The sequence below is a fragment of the Magnolia sinica genome, chromosome 5, assembly GCF_029962835.1.
Source record: "Magnolia sinica isolate HGM2019 chromosome 5, MsV1, whole genome shotgun sequence".
Classification (NCBI taxonomy): domain Eukaryota; kingdom Viridiplantae; phylum Streptophyta; class Magnoliopsida; order Magnoliales; family Magnoliaceae; genus Magnolia; species Magnolia sinica.
Window position 1 is genome coordinate 13,144,011 of NC_080577.1, and position 13,713 is coordinate 13,157,723.

A 13,713-nucleotide genomic window follows, 5' to 3' on the forward strand; every position below is an offset into this window, starting at 1 on the left:
AACGCCCCGTCATCGCAAACCGTCAGCCATGCAGCAAGGGTGCTTCTTGAACTCGCTCCCTACTTGATTAAGGCCGGCAAGGAGCTATCCTCGACTCATCGGCTGCAGACTCTTCTGTCGGAAGCCGAAGGGCGACGCGAGGAGGCCGAAATCCAGGTCGGCGTCCTGACAGGCGAGGCGTCCCTTGCCCGGAAGGCTGCCGAAGATGCGAAAGCAGAGGCGGCTTCCTCCAGAAGAGCCTTGGAGGATGCGCAAGCAGAGGTTGCTCGGGTACTGGCTCTTCTCTCCGAAGCTGAAGAAGAGAACCGGCGAGTTCTCGCCGTTCATGCTTCGTGCGCAGATGAATTAGCTCGGGCTAAGCTTGAAGCGGCAGAGCATATTCGGCAGGCCGACGAGAAGACTCGGGAGGCTGAGAAGGCCAGGGACCAAGCCGTCCAAGCTTTCCTTGAGTCGGCGGAGTTCGAGGACGAGAGGGACCGCTTGTTCCAAAGCGGATATCTGGAATGCGTCAAGGATATAAAGAAATCTTTTCCTGACTTTGACCTTTCAGAAATTGAGGGTGGAGCAGCCTCGGAATCCGAGAACCCGGACGCCGCTGCTGAAGACACTGCTGCTGGGGACGAGGCCGGTGCATGAGGACAGTTACCAGGGCCCTTTGATATTTTCTTTCTATTCACTTTGATGTATTCACACATTGTATTTGTAAGTGTTTTGATGAATGAAAAGAAAAATGCTTAGCTTTATTCATTTGACTTGGCTTTAATCTTTCTTAGTTCAGAGTCTTTAAACATTGAGTATCGAGCTAAGGATAGTAGACCTTGAGGTGTTCAGCGTTCCAAGGGTGAGGCAATGGTTGTCCGTTTAGGTCTTCTAGCCGATACGTTCCTGGTCGGATGGTGCCCGAGACGATATAGGGTCCTTCCCAATTGGGTCCCAGCGTACCCGACCCAAATTCCTTGGTGTTGGAAAAAACTTTCCGGAGAACCATATCTCCCATTCGAAACCTTCTAATCTTAACTCGGGTATTGTAGAACCGAGCCACTTGTCGTTGCCGCGCCTCCGTGCGCAGCCGCGCCACTTCCCTTTGTTCGTCCAAAAGGTCGAGTCCGAGTGCAAGGAGTTCTTCATTCTCTTTTGCATTGAATGAGGTGATTCGAGCCGAAGGTAATCCGACTTCAACGGGGGTGACGGCTTCCGAGCCATAAGCTAGTGAAAACGGAGTCTCTCCTGTGGCCGTTCGAGCTGTAGTTCGGTAAGCTCAAAGAATTTTCGGGAGCTCTTCGGCCCATGCTCCTTTGGCCCGGCCAAGCTTGGTCCGAAGATGTTGCTTGATAATCTTGTTAACCGCCTCAACTTGTCCGTTGGTTTGAGGGTGATGAGGTGAAGAATAAACGTTTCTGATTCCGAGGTTGTCGCACATCTCGCGAAAGCTCCGATTATCAAATTGTCTTCCATTGTCTGGTACGGGGTACTCCGAATCGGCAGATAATATTTTTCCACACAAACTCGGTGATCTTCTGCTCGGTTATTTTAGCTAATGGCTCCGCCTCGGCCCACTTCGTGAAATAGTCCATTGCTACCACAGCAAACTTGGTCTGACCTTTTCCCATAGGGAGCGGGCCTATGATGTCGACACCCCACTGTGCGAAGGGCCAGGGACCAGTCATCGGAGTCAGTGCCTCGGGGGCTTGCCTCGGAATTGCCGCGAATCGTTGACATTTGTCACATTTTTGGACCGTGCGAGCGTCGTGTTGGATAGTGGGCCGAATATCCTGTCGTAGGACCTTATGGGCGAGAGATCGCCCTCCAGAGTGGTTTCCGCAGATTCCTTCATGGATTTCCCATAATACATAGTTTGCCTCGCAGGGTTCGAGGCACCGCAGCAACGGGGCGTAGTAACCTTTCTTATAGAGGGTTCCGTTGAGTATGGTGTAACGGGAGGCTCGGATCTTAATTTGTCGAGCCTCGGCGCGATCCTCAGGCAACTTTCCTTCGTCAAGGTATTGGCGGATTGGATCGATCCAGGATGGTTCCGAGTTGATTGTATTGACGGCCTCGCTAATTGGTTCATCTATACTCGGCTTATCGACGTATTCGACAGGGACGGACCTGGGTATTTCATCTTCATCAGCTGAGGCGAGCTTTGCTAACAAATCAGCTTTGCTATTTTCCGTACGAGGGATCCGAGTGACACGACAGAGTTGAAATCCGTTGATAAGTTCTTTCACTTTCTGCATGTATGCCCTTAACTGGTCTTTCCGTGTCTGGTATACACCGGTAACTTGATTAACAACCAACTGAGAGTCGCTGAAAACACTGAGGTGCGTGACCTCCAAGCTAGCGGTGAGACGGAGGCCGAGTAACAACGCTTCATATTCCGCCGTATTGTTCGACGCTTGGAATCCAAGTCGTAAGGCATACTGTATATAGGTATGATCGGGGGTTTCCAGCACAACCCCAGCCCCACTTGCAAGAACCGTCGACAAACAGTTTCCAGGGACTAGGGCAGGTAAGGGTCGGGGGAGCGGTTGTTGTTGGAACCGCAACATCCTTTGGCATATCGTTGACCTGGAGCTTGGATGGTGGTGTTCCTTCGGCGATAAAATCGGCTACTGCTTGCCCTTTGATTGCTGCCTTCGGTCTGTATTGAATGTCAAATTCACTTAATTCGATGGCCCATTTCGTGAGTCGGCCGGAGGCTTCGGTCTGCAATACCTGGCGAAGCGGAAGATCGGTCATTACGATGATGGTATGGGCATGGAAGTATGGCCTTAGTCGGCGAGAGGAAGTGATTAAAGCCAAGGCCATTTTTTCCAGGCTTGGGTATCTTGTTTCTGCCGGCAATAATGCTTTGCTGATGTAGTAAACCGGCAGTTGCTTTCCTTCGGATTCTCGTATCAAGGCCGAGCTAACCGCTGCCTCGGACACCGCTAGGTAAAGGAGCAAAGACTCCCCCGATTCGGGCTTTGATAAGAGAGGTGCAGAACCGAGACATGATTTTAATTGTTGGAATGCCGCTTCACATTCTTCCGTCCAGTCCATTGTTTGTCTTCCTTTCAACTGTCTGAAGAAAGGGAGACATTTATCCGTGGCTCTGGACAGGAACCGATTAAGTGCTGCGACTCGTCCAGTCAACCTTTGGATGTCCTTTATGGTTTTAGGAGATTCCATATCAATCAAAGCCTTTATCTTCTCAGGGTTTGCCTCTATTCCTTGCTGACTAACCAAGAAACCGAGGAACTTCCCAGAGCGCACCCCAAAAGCGCATTTATTTGGATTCAGCTTCATCCGAAACTTTCGTAGGGTGAGAAACATTTCTTCCAAATCATTCACATGATCTGCCGCGTGTATACTTTTGACGAGCATGTCATCAATATATACTTCCATGGTTCGGCCTATAAGCCGAGCAAAGATTTTATTAACTAATCTTTGATAGGTTGCGCCGGCATTCTTCAGACCAAATGGCATCACTCGGTAACAATAAAGGCCTTTGTCGGTGACAAAGGTAGTTTTTGATTTATCTGTTTGATGCATTACAATTTGATTATACCCTGAATAAGCATCCATGAAGCTAAGGAGCTCATGTCCGGCGCTATCTACTAGCTGGTCTATCCTTGGAAGCGGAAAACTATCCTTTGGGCAGGCTTTATTTAAGTCAGTATAGTCAATACAGACCCGCCACTTCCCGTTGGATTTCTTTACGAGCACGACATTCGCGACCCACTCTGGATAGTATACTTCTTCTATGAAATTAGCCTGGAGGAGTTTGTTGACTTCTTCTTCAATGATAGCGTATCGTTCGGGGCCGAGCGGTCGCCGCTTCTGTCGGATCGGTCGATAAGACGGATCGATGTTGAGTCGGTGAGTCACCACAGAGGGGTCGATCCCGGGCATATCTTCATGACTCCAGGCAAAGACGTCGGCGTACCTACGGAGCAGGGCTATCAGCTTTTCTTTCAAAGGGGACTGCAGAGACGAGCCAATTCGTACCGTCTTGGATCCATCTGTCTCGACCAAGGGGACCGAGACAAGATCCTCGACCGGCTGTCCTCGTTCATAATTCTCGCCCCGAGGGTCCAATGATTCGATCGTTAATATGTTGGTCGGACTTTTGTCGACGGCTCCTTTTACGGCTATCATGTAACATCGCCTCGCATCCTGCTGGTCTCCTTTGACAATTTCGACTCCCGACTCGGTCGGGAATTTCATTGAAAGATGGTATGTGGATACCACGGCCTGGAGGAGACTCAATGAAGGTCGGCCGAGTATTGCGTTGTATACTGAGGGTTGATCGACGACCAAGAAGTCAACCATCATCGTCGTCTGACATGGGGCACTACCAGCAGTGAGTGGTAACGAGACAATCCCTTCAGGCAGTACCTGTCCTCCGGAAAAACCGATCAACGGGGTCCGAACTGGGCGTAGTGTGGACCGTTCGATCCCCATTTTGTCGAACGCCTGGGTAAATAACACGTCTGCAGATGACCCCGTATCGACGAGTATCCGAAACACTTTTCGGTTAGCGATAGCCAGGGTGACAATCAATGCGTCATCGTGGGGGTGATAGATGCCTCGGGCATCTTCCTCTGTGAACGAGATGCAATATCTTTCTCTTTTCTTCTCCTTTGGTGGCCGATCTATGATCATGAGCTCGGACTGAGGCTGACTAAGTTTTCTTGCATGATTCCTTCGTGCATTGTTTGAGTCGCCCCCACCTTGTGGACCGCCGATAATCGTCCGGATCTCTTCCATAGGCTGGCTCTCGGTCGGGCGTGCCTCAGCTGCCCCAGCTTTAACCATATGTTCTCTGAGTCGGCCCTCTTTTATGAGTCGTTCGATCTCTTCTTTTAGGTGACGGCAATCACTTGTGTTATGCCCGTGATCACGGTGATAATGGCAGTATTTATCCTTGTCCCGCCGATTAGGATTACTCCTGAGCTTACTGGGCCAGTTAACAAAGCCTTCGTTTTTTATTTCCATCAATACCTCTTCCCGAGTCTTGTTCAGGGGAGTATATGTGGAAAATCTTCGATCCGGCCGTTTGTCTGACCTTCGCTCATCACGCGCTTAATCATCCTTGCGCTTCCTTCCTCCGGCCGAGTCGGCTTCCTTTTTGGCCGACTCTTTGGTCAAAGTTTTAGTTTCACGCAGGATTCGCGCTTCCTCAGCATTCGCATACTTATCCGACCGTGCTATAAATTCTGCCAGAGTATCGGGCGGAGTTTTGTCTAGAGATGCCAGGAATGGCATATCTCTAACTCCTTGCATGAGCGCATTGAGAGCCGTTTCTTCTGAATGTTTTCGAACCTGAAGGGATTCGAAATTAAAACGCTTGATATAATCTTTCAGTAGCTCTCCCTGCTTTTGAACTACGTTGTTCAGATGTGCAGGGGGCTTCAATTTCTTCTTTCCGCCGATGAAGTTGGTGAGGAAGGCGTCGCTCAGCTCAGCGAATGAACTGACGGACTTTGGTTTCAACTGTTTGAACCACAGTCGAGCTACATCGGTCAATGTAAGAGAAAAGGCCCGGCACATTACCGCATCCGAGGCATCGTGGAGCTCCATATAGGTTCTGAAGCATTCAATATGCTCGGTTGGGTCGGTCTTGCCGGTGAAAGGAGTGATTTGAGGTAATCGAAACCTCTCGGGCAACCGGGCCTTCAGTACCGAGTCCACAAAGGGGGATGCCTTCGCTTCGGACCCGGTCGGATATACATTCCGGCCGTGCTTTATGTCCGCCATCTCTTTCGCCATTTCTTCCCGCACTTCTCTTTTAAAATTTTGAATATCGGCTTTCCAAGGTTCACTGCTCTCTGCCGTGCCTTCCATGGATGGGCGATTGCGCCTTCTTCGCTCTATCTCGTGCCGAAGATCAGTCGGGGGGAGGGAAGCGTTGGCTGATCCGCTTTGGGGTTGGCTCGGCCGAAAAGACTGCGGCGCGGAAGGTTGAGGATCAACCGCCGCCGTCGGTACGTGCGCCGTCTCCCCTTGAGGATGCGGGAGTGGCTGCATTTGCTGCTGATACATTCGTTCCAGCATCTGCTTCATCATATTCATATCGGAGCGGATTTCTTGAACCTCCTTGTCCAACCGCCCATCGTCGCGATCCCGCTGATTGTTGCTTGTTCCGGTCGCCCCTCGTCGGCGGTTGTTAGGTGGGTTCTGGGTTGCGGGAACCGCGATTGGACCCGCTGGCCCTGTAATCGCATTCTCATTCAAATCTTCTTCTGGGACCGTCCTTCTAGTCATCACCATTGAAATCAGTATAGAGATACGAGATGGCTTTTTGTACGATCCCACAGACGGCGCCAAGCTGTTGATGCAAATGTCCGGTTCCTCCTCTTGGACCTTCGTGTACCTGCACAAAAAGGGGACAAAGGAGACCCTGGCTTGAGCAGGGGACCCTCCGATGCCAAAGTCAGGCCTGGATTCTGGGTCTAAGAGTATTGAGGAGCTTTTTAGAGAGAATTTGTTTCATACCTCTCAAGGTGACAGGGGTCCTTCTTTTATAGCTGCTGGGACATTTGTCGCACAAGGATTCTCTTCCCGATATTGAGCGCGAGATCTTCTCCTGGTATCACGGAAATAGGATTCCGCCCATCTTGAGCCTTCATCCGATCCCGTGAGCTTCGGGGTCGGAGATCTTATCCCAAGATATCCGGGATGAGGCCCGACCTAGCGATGGTCGGTCTGGCAAGGTGGTCCGCCCGACGCATGCCCGGAACGCTGATGAGTCGTCCGAACCGACTCAACCTTTGTCTCGGTTTAGCGAATCATGCATCGGACTTGACACATCCTTTTGTGACCCGAGGCATTAAGTCTGAGTGTGCGGACTTGTATTTTTTATCCCCAACAATTACTGTTCTAGTAACCGTGTTTGTGAAAGAGTTGGGAAATTTGCATTTTCATCTGGGTCGCACAGCGCCAGCAATGAAGGTTACAAAATCAAGGGAAATCCAAGAATACAATGAGATTGAATAAGTGGTTTCAAGTGAAAGCATTAGATTGTCGACAAACACAGGTTCATTTTTTGTAATGGTCACATTTTGTCATTTTACCTGCTTTTGTCCAAACATCGAACATCGGTTTGTACTTTCCAAACACAATTTCCATGTTTTTTTCCAAACAGGTTCATTTTTTGCCAACTGTTGCGGATGTCATGGACGATTTGCTGGTAAATTGCATTAATTACGAATTTAAATGCAAATACAGCTTTCCTTGTGTGTCCAAATAGGGTCTAAGGAACTCGAATGAGCCGCAACCAGAGTCTATGCAACCCCATCTTTTTCCCTGCCTCTCTTCTTTTTTTCGGTCCAGTGCAAATTTCATTAGTTGTTTGAAAATGAGGAAAATGGTTAAATTAATCCATGTACTTTATCATCAAGAGCAGAATTTCAAAATTCACTACATCCGTGAGTCCCATGTTAATGCATAGATATATGCTATCCATCCATATATGCCCTTTATACAGGGCATTCATGTTCCATATGTGTACATGTGAACAGTAAAATGTGGTCCAGTTATTACAATTTCATGGCCCACCAAACGCAGACTTCACTTAATATAATGTGTTTTCTAAGAAAGGAATTTGATCGTGTTGATGCAAAAATGTCATCCACCCTCTTTAGATCTTCGAGTACCTGCACAGGATTAAGACAAAGGAGACCCTAGATAGAGCAAGGACCCTTCGATGCTAAAGTTAGGCTAGGAATCTGAGTCTTTTAGTAATGAGGGGTTTTGGGTAAGAGATTCTGCATACTTTTTATCATTAAAAATACTCCTATTTATAATTGAAAAAAGGTAGTGGTGTAGAGGAGATCTCCCTATTTAGGGGGGACATACTATAGAGGGATTCAGATCCCCAATGCATGGGATTTCTTGAGATCCTTGATGAAGATCTCAGGATCCTGAGTGTGTTGCGGATATCCTCCAAAGAACTCCGACGGATCTTTCTTAGATAAGATCTTATTATTCGGAATCAGTAGCTATGTGCAGTAAGAGGTCGATGTGATTATAGCTGACTTGATTGCCAACCTTTCCTGGGGGTAGTCTGCCAACCTTTCCTGGAAATAGTTTGCCAACCTAACCTGGATGTAGTCTGTCGACCTATCTTGGGGGTAGTTTGCCGATCTTTTCTGGGGGTAGTCTGCCAACTTGACTTGGGTGTGGTCTGCCGACCTTTCCTAGGGGTAGTCTGCCAACCTGACCTGGGGATAGTAGCCGACCGACCTCTCTTCCTTAGCTATTGTACAGTTTATTGGTCATGACCGGCATTGGCCGACCTCGTGTTCTGCAAAAATGTCTAAGCTAACCTCTTTTCTTTAGTCAATCCATTTTTACCCATAGCAGATCACTAGTGTGGGATTGAATGATGAAAATACCATGATATTTCCAAACATGCAATTATTATACAATAATGGTGTTAATTCCATCTAATGCAATTTCATATCATTTAATCCGGTTAACTAATATTGCACAATGATTGTAAGTTTGGAAATAGCATTATATTTTGATGGTTCAATTTCATATTTGGAATCAAATTTTTCTTTTTAAAAAAATGTTATATTTGATGAATACGCTTGGTGGATATGGAATTGTAATCAAGTGATTAGATTTATAACTGATGGTAGTCAACTATACACATGTACACCTCAAATGTGATGGGCTAAGGGTGCATGGGAACGTAGTATGAATAAAACACTTGTACTAATATAGGGCACAGATAATCCACGAGAAATCTGCAGTATCTTTAGGATGTTAATCCAATCCTTTGTGTCTATTACAAACAACAGATAAAATTTACATGGGACCAAATAAAATTCCATACCACCTATTCCATCGTTCCAAACAAGCTTTAAATTCTCTCCCTTTTATATTTATTTTCCCTCCTTGCTCCACGTACACGTGGGAAGTAACTCGCACGTGCCCTGATATACAACAGACATAGTAAAGTTAGCATCAGCATTCCAGAAACTACTGAATCCTCGACCCCAGGCATGGAACTGGCACGTGGTTTTGGGCCACATCCTTCGGCAATCTACGTCAATGTGGGAAGCGGATTGGCTGATGTGCCACACACCAGCTATATAGCTGTGTACTGACGTCAGCAAGTTCTGTGGGTTTAATCATGAGGTATGTGTTATATCCAAACCGTCCATCCATTTGGCGAGCTCGTTCTAAGGCTTGAGACGAAATATAAGACAGATCTAACTATAAAGCGGACCACACTGGAAAAAACAGTGGGAGATTAAACGTCTACCATTGAAACCCTTTTAGGGGTCACAGAAGTTTTGGATCAATATGATATTTGTTTTTCCTATTCATCCAGGTCATTGTGATCTTATAAACAGATTGGATAGAAAATAAACGTTACGGTGGGCCCTAGGAATTTTTTAACGGTGAAAAGCATTATTCCCGCTGCTATTTGTGGTGTGGTCCACTTATCTTTGGATATGATTTTTTTTTTTTGGATAATGGTCTAAAATGATCTCGAAAAATGGATGAACGGTGTGGATATTATAAATACATCACTGTGGGGCCATTTAACTTTGATCTCCTTTGAACCGTTCGTACAACTCGAAGCTCGAGGAACGTCAGCGCTCGTCTTCGCACGACACGTACCTACATCAGCTATGTAGCTGGTGTGTGGTACACCAGCCAAGTCAATGCGGTGCTGTGTTCCGTCAATAACTGAACATGCCCACAGATTCTCCCAGATTGGAAGATCTTAGCCACCCTTCTTTAGACCTGTCCTGCTGAATGTGTACATACATTCCATTTCTCCTATTAACGCTCCATTTATAATCTGCAAATCGTAAGGCTAGGATCATCCAGATTTTTTTTTGATATGGTCCACGACAGCGGAACCCAACAGACAGCTGGTATAGATTGCTCGATCATGGCCCCACTTGCCAGGATTGAAAACCCGAGTATAGTGTGCGGATCCTTGTGCAGGTTATCCTATAGTTTCCTGTCGAAATGCAAGGAAGTTGCAGTGGACCATTCCAGTGTCCTCCCCCACATTGGCCTCTACCAAAAAAACCAAAGAGACGAAGCCATTATAGATGGGCCCACATGAACTTATCTTGCCCCTTTGGTCGTCGAAATATCGATAACTAAGAACAACCAATAGTAATGGCTAGGATCTGGTCAACGTTAGAATATTGACTGTCACTATTTTGCAGCTGGCAGAAGTATTTGCTTTTTCTAGCGTCTACTGAAAAAAGACAAAACATGCAATCAAACGGACCAAATTAGCTGAGGAGAGATGACATCCTCGACCCAGGACGTGTACGGTCAACTCAGATTTCAGCTTCCATAGGGTGATCCACGCGGTTGACGCTGCCACCTGCCAGGTGGCTAGTCGTCGGTGTTATGTGGACCCCACCATGATGTATGTGTTTTCTCCACGCCGTCCATCCATTTTGAAATGTAATTTTAGGACTTCATCCCAAAAATGAGGTAGATCTAAATCTCATGTGGACCACACCATGGGAAAACAGTTGTGATTGAATGTTCACCATTAAAAACCTCCTAGGGTACACTGTAATAGTTATTTGACATCTAACCTGATTATTAGGTCATACATACTTGGATGAAGGGAAAAAAAATATATCAGCTTGATCCAAATCTTTTGTGGCCCCAAGAAGTTTTTAATGGTGGGTGTTCAATCAATACTGTACGGTCCACTTGAGATTTGGATTAACCTCATTTTTGGATCATACTATAAAATGATTTGAAAGAATGGGTGGACAGCATGGATGAAACACACACATCATGGTGGGGCCCACAATGCACCGACCACTAGCCATTGGCACTCAAGCTCTTGGGGGCCACCATCCTGTCTATGTGAAATCCACTTCGTCCATCCGAGCGCTGCCTAATGGTAGGCCATGAGGCCAAAAATAAGCAAGATTTACAACTCACGTGAGCCACACCAATGGGAATGATGGGGATAAGATCCCAACCACGGGTTTGTATGTGGGGCCAGCATGGTGTGGATCTTTCATTAAATCCGTTGGTTGGGTGTGAATCTGATGAAGGGAATATATAAAAATCAGCCTTACCCAAAATCAACGCGTGAACTTAAAGAGGTTTTAGTGACAGTTTTACATTCTCTCCATTGATGTGGCCCACCTTAGTTTTTTACCTGGCTGATATTTTGTATGTATTGTCAACATATGTTTATCACCGATGGACGGAGTGGTTTCCACATATGATCCAAAAGTGGCTTGATCTTTTTGGCTACGTAGAAAAAAGTGTTGTAGACGATTCCGGTCCCCAATCTTGGACCTTTTCGGTTGAATGTGGACCGTTTATCAACCATCCATTCTCATGAAATAAATTAAAAGGTTAGGATTATCTATTAAAAGATGCAAACCAACAGCCAATGATCCTGGCCCACTTGTACACACTTGAAAACCCATAATACTATGGGGCGGATTAGGAGCGGCCCACTTGATGTACGTACTCTATATCCACGCCGTCAATCCATTTTGCCGGATCATTTTATAGTATTATATAAAAAAATGAAGCATATCCAATTCTCAGTGAGCCATACCATAAGAAACAATGGTAATTGATTATTAATGGGCCACAGAAGTTTTGGATTAAGCTGGTATTTGTTTTCCCCTCCATTCGTAATTGTGTGACCTTATCGACAGGTTGCATGGTAAATAAATGTTAAAGAAACATTACAGTGGCCCCTGGGAAGTTTTTAATGGTAGTGGTTCAATCACCACTGTTTCCTATGGTATGGTCCACCTGAGAGTTGGATCTGCTTCGTTTTTTATATCATACCCCAAAATGATCTGGAAGAACGAGTGGACGGTGTGGATATAGAATACATATATCAGGATAGGCCTTATCGTAAAGATCGCAATATCCTGGGTGAGATCAAGGCCGCCCCTTATCCGCTCCCTGATACCACGTAGATCGTGGGGTGGAGGATCCAAAATTGTTAGTTCCACGAGAACAACGTACGTACGGTTTTTCACGCACTTGCAAAACGCGTTTTAGGATTTGAGAGTGCAGTAAGTGGGCCAGACCAGGGCCGAGGTGGGTTTTCCAGAACTTGTCACAATCACTCGACTTGTCATGATCACTCTCCACGCGTATTGCTTTTTTAAAGGAGCCTGACAAGACAATATCTCTTTGGATTCCTCCGTTGGCATGGGAGTCACCGCATCTCATTTCTTCACACGTGGCATACATAGACTTTAGAACGGACTGTTCTTTGATGGGTCTAAAAGGGCAAAAAAGCGACGGACAGGATCATCATATGGACGTGGATTGCACGGGGAAGCTGATCGAACGCTCTACCAAAACCGAAGCAGATACAGGTAGACAATGTTATACGGAACAGTGGTGATTGAGGGCCCATATTAATGCTTCCATGTTGTTTATTTTCCATCAAACCTGTTGTTCAAGTTAATCACCATTGTTTCCTATAGCATGGTTTGCCTTAGAATGGAAACAATTTTGCTTTTGGGTTTATACCATTTATATTAATTTTTAGTATACCTATGTGAATTAATGAGATGTTGTTATGTGCTGTCATCACGCACCATATGATGGGTGGAATTCTCCTCACTTATTGAGAATATTGTTCACACAGGCTCTGTATGGTTAGGCCATATATGATGTAGATTAACTTTAAAAATAAGAGTTTAAAAAGTTTACATGAGAGAATAGTAATTAGATTTCTATATAAAAAATTAAATACTCTTAGTAAAAGCAAATACCAAAGTCAAGTGACATGGGGACCCTATCAACCTTTCCATGTGGAGTTTAATGACAGAGTACTCTAGCTGAGTATATCTCTTGTACACATGTACACAAAGGTTATCAAAGAATCAACGAGATTTTTACAATTAATCACCCAAATCTTTCACAACAAGAATTAATGAAATTTTCTATAACCAATTGTTTAGATCTTCCACAATAAACCTAATTTTATTTACATGTATGTCATAACAATTATCTTTTTATTTTATCTTAGTTTTATCCCTACCATCACACATAATTCTTAGTTTTTTGTCGTTAAGTTATCTCTCCATCCTTCAACGACGACATCTCAATGTATTGCGAGAAAGATTAGTCAGTTTCGAATGAAATGTTATGGGAACGATCAATTTCAAATGAAAATGTTGTGGATATTTTCTACTATGTGCTATCTAATCTCACTAGCTATCTTGCGAAGAATTTTGGTTCCGACTAAGAAACAAGCAAATTTTCGAAGATTCACACCCTTCATGAGCTGTCTTTCCACTATATTCGATATTCAATCAAGCAATTAATAGATAACTGTAAGACTCGTATCTTAGTCCGTACTGTTCCGTCGACTCCTGCGATCCTTCCTGGCGAATTCCGGCAACCTGCGACATATAATCAACGTTTGCGCGCGACCCTAAGTCGTATCATGTAGAATTAAATCGTCTTAATTCGAGACTTTTATTATTGCGATCGCACCATCACCGCGGTTCCAACGCCGCGACTCACGCACCGATGCGATACCCTGGCCGGAAGATGCGTGCCGACATTTATTTCAAAGAAAACACCGTGCGTTTACAATCCGAAGAGAATCTCTACGAAATGTCCCATCAATCAATCAATCAATCAATGCTTTCTTTCTCCTCAAGTCAAGCAACCCCAAAGTCAACTCTTTCTCACCCTCTCTCTTACACACCCATGCTAGTCAAGTACACCATCACC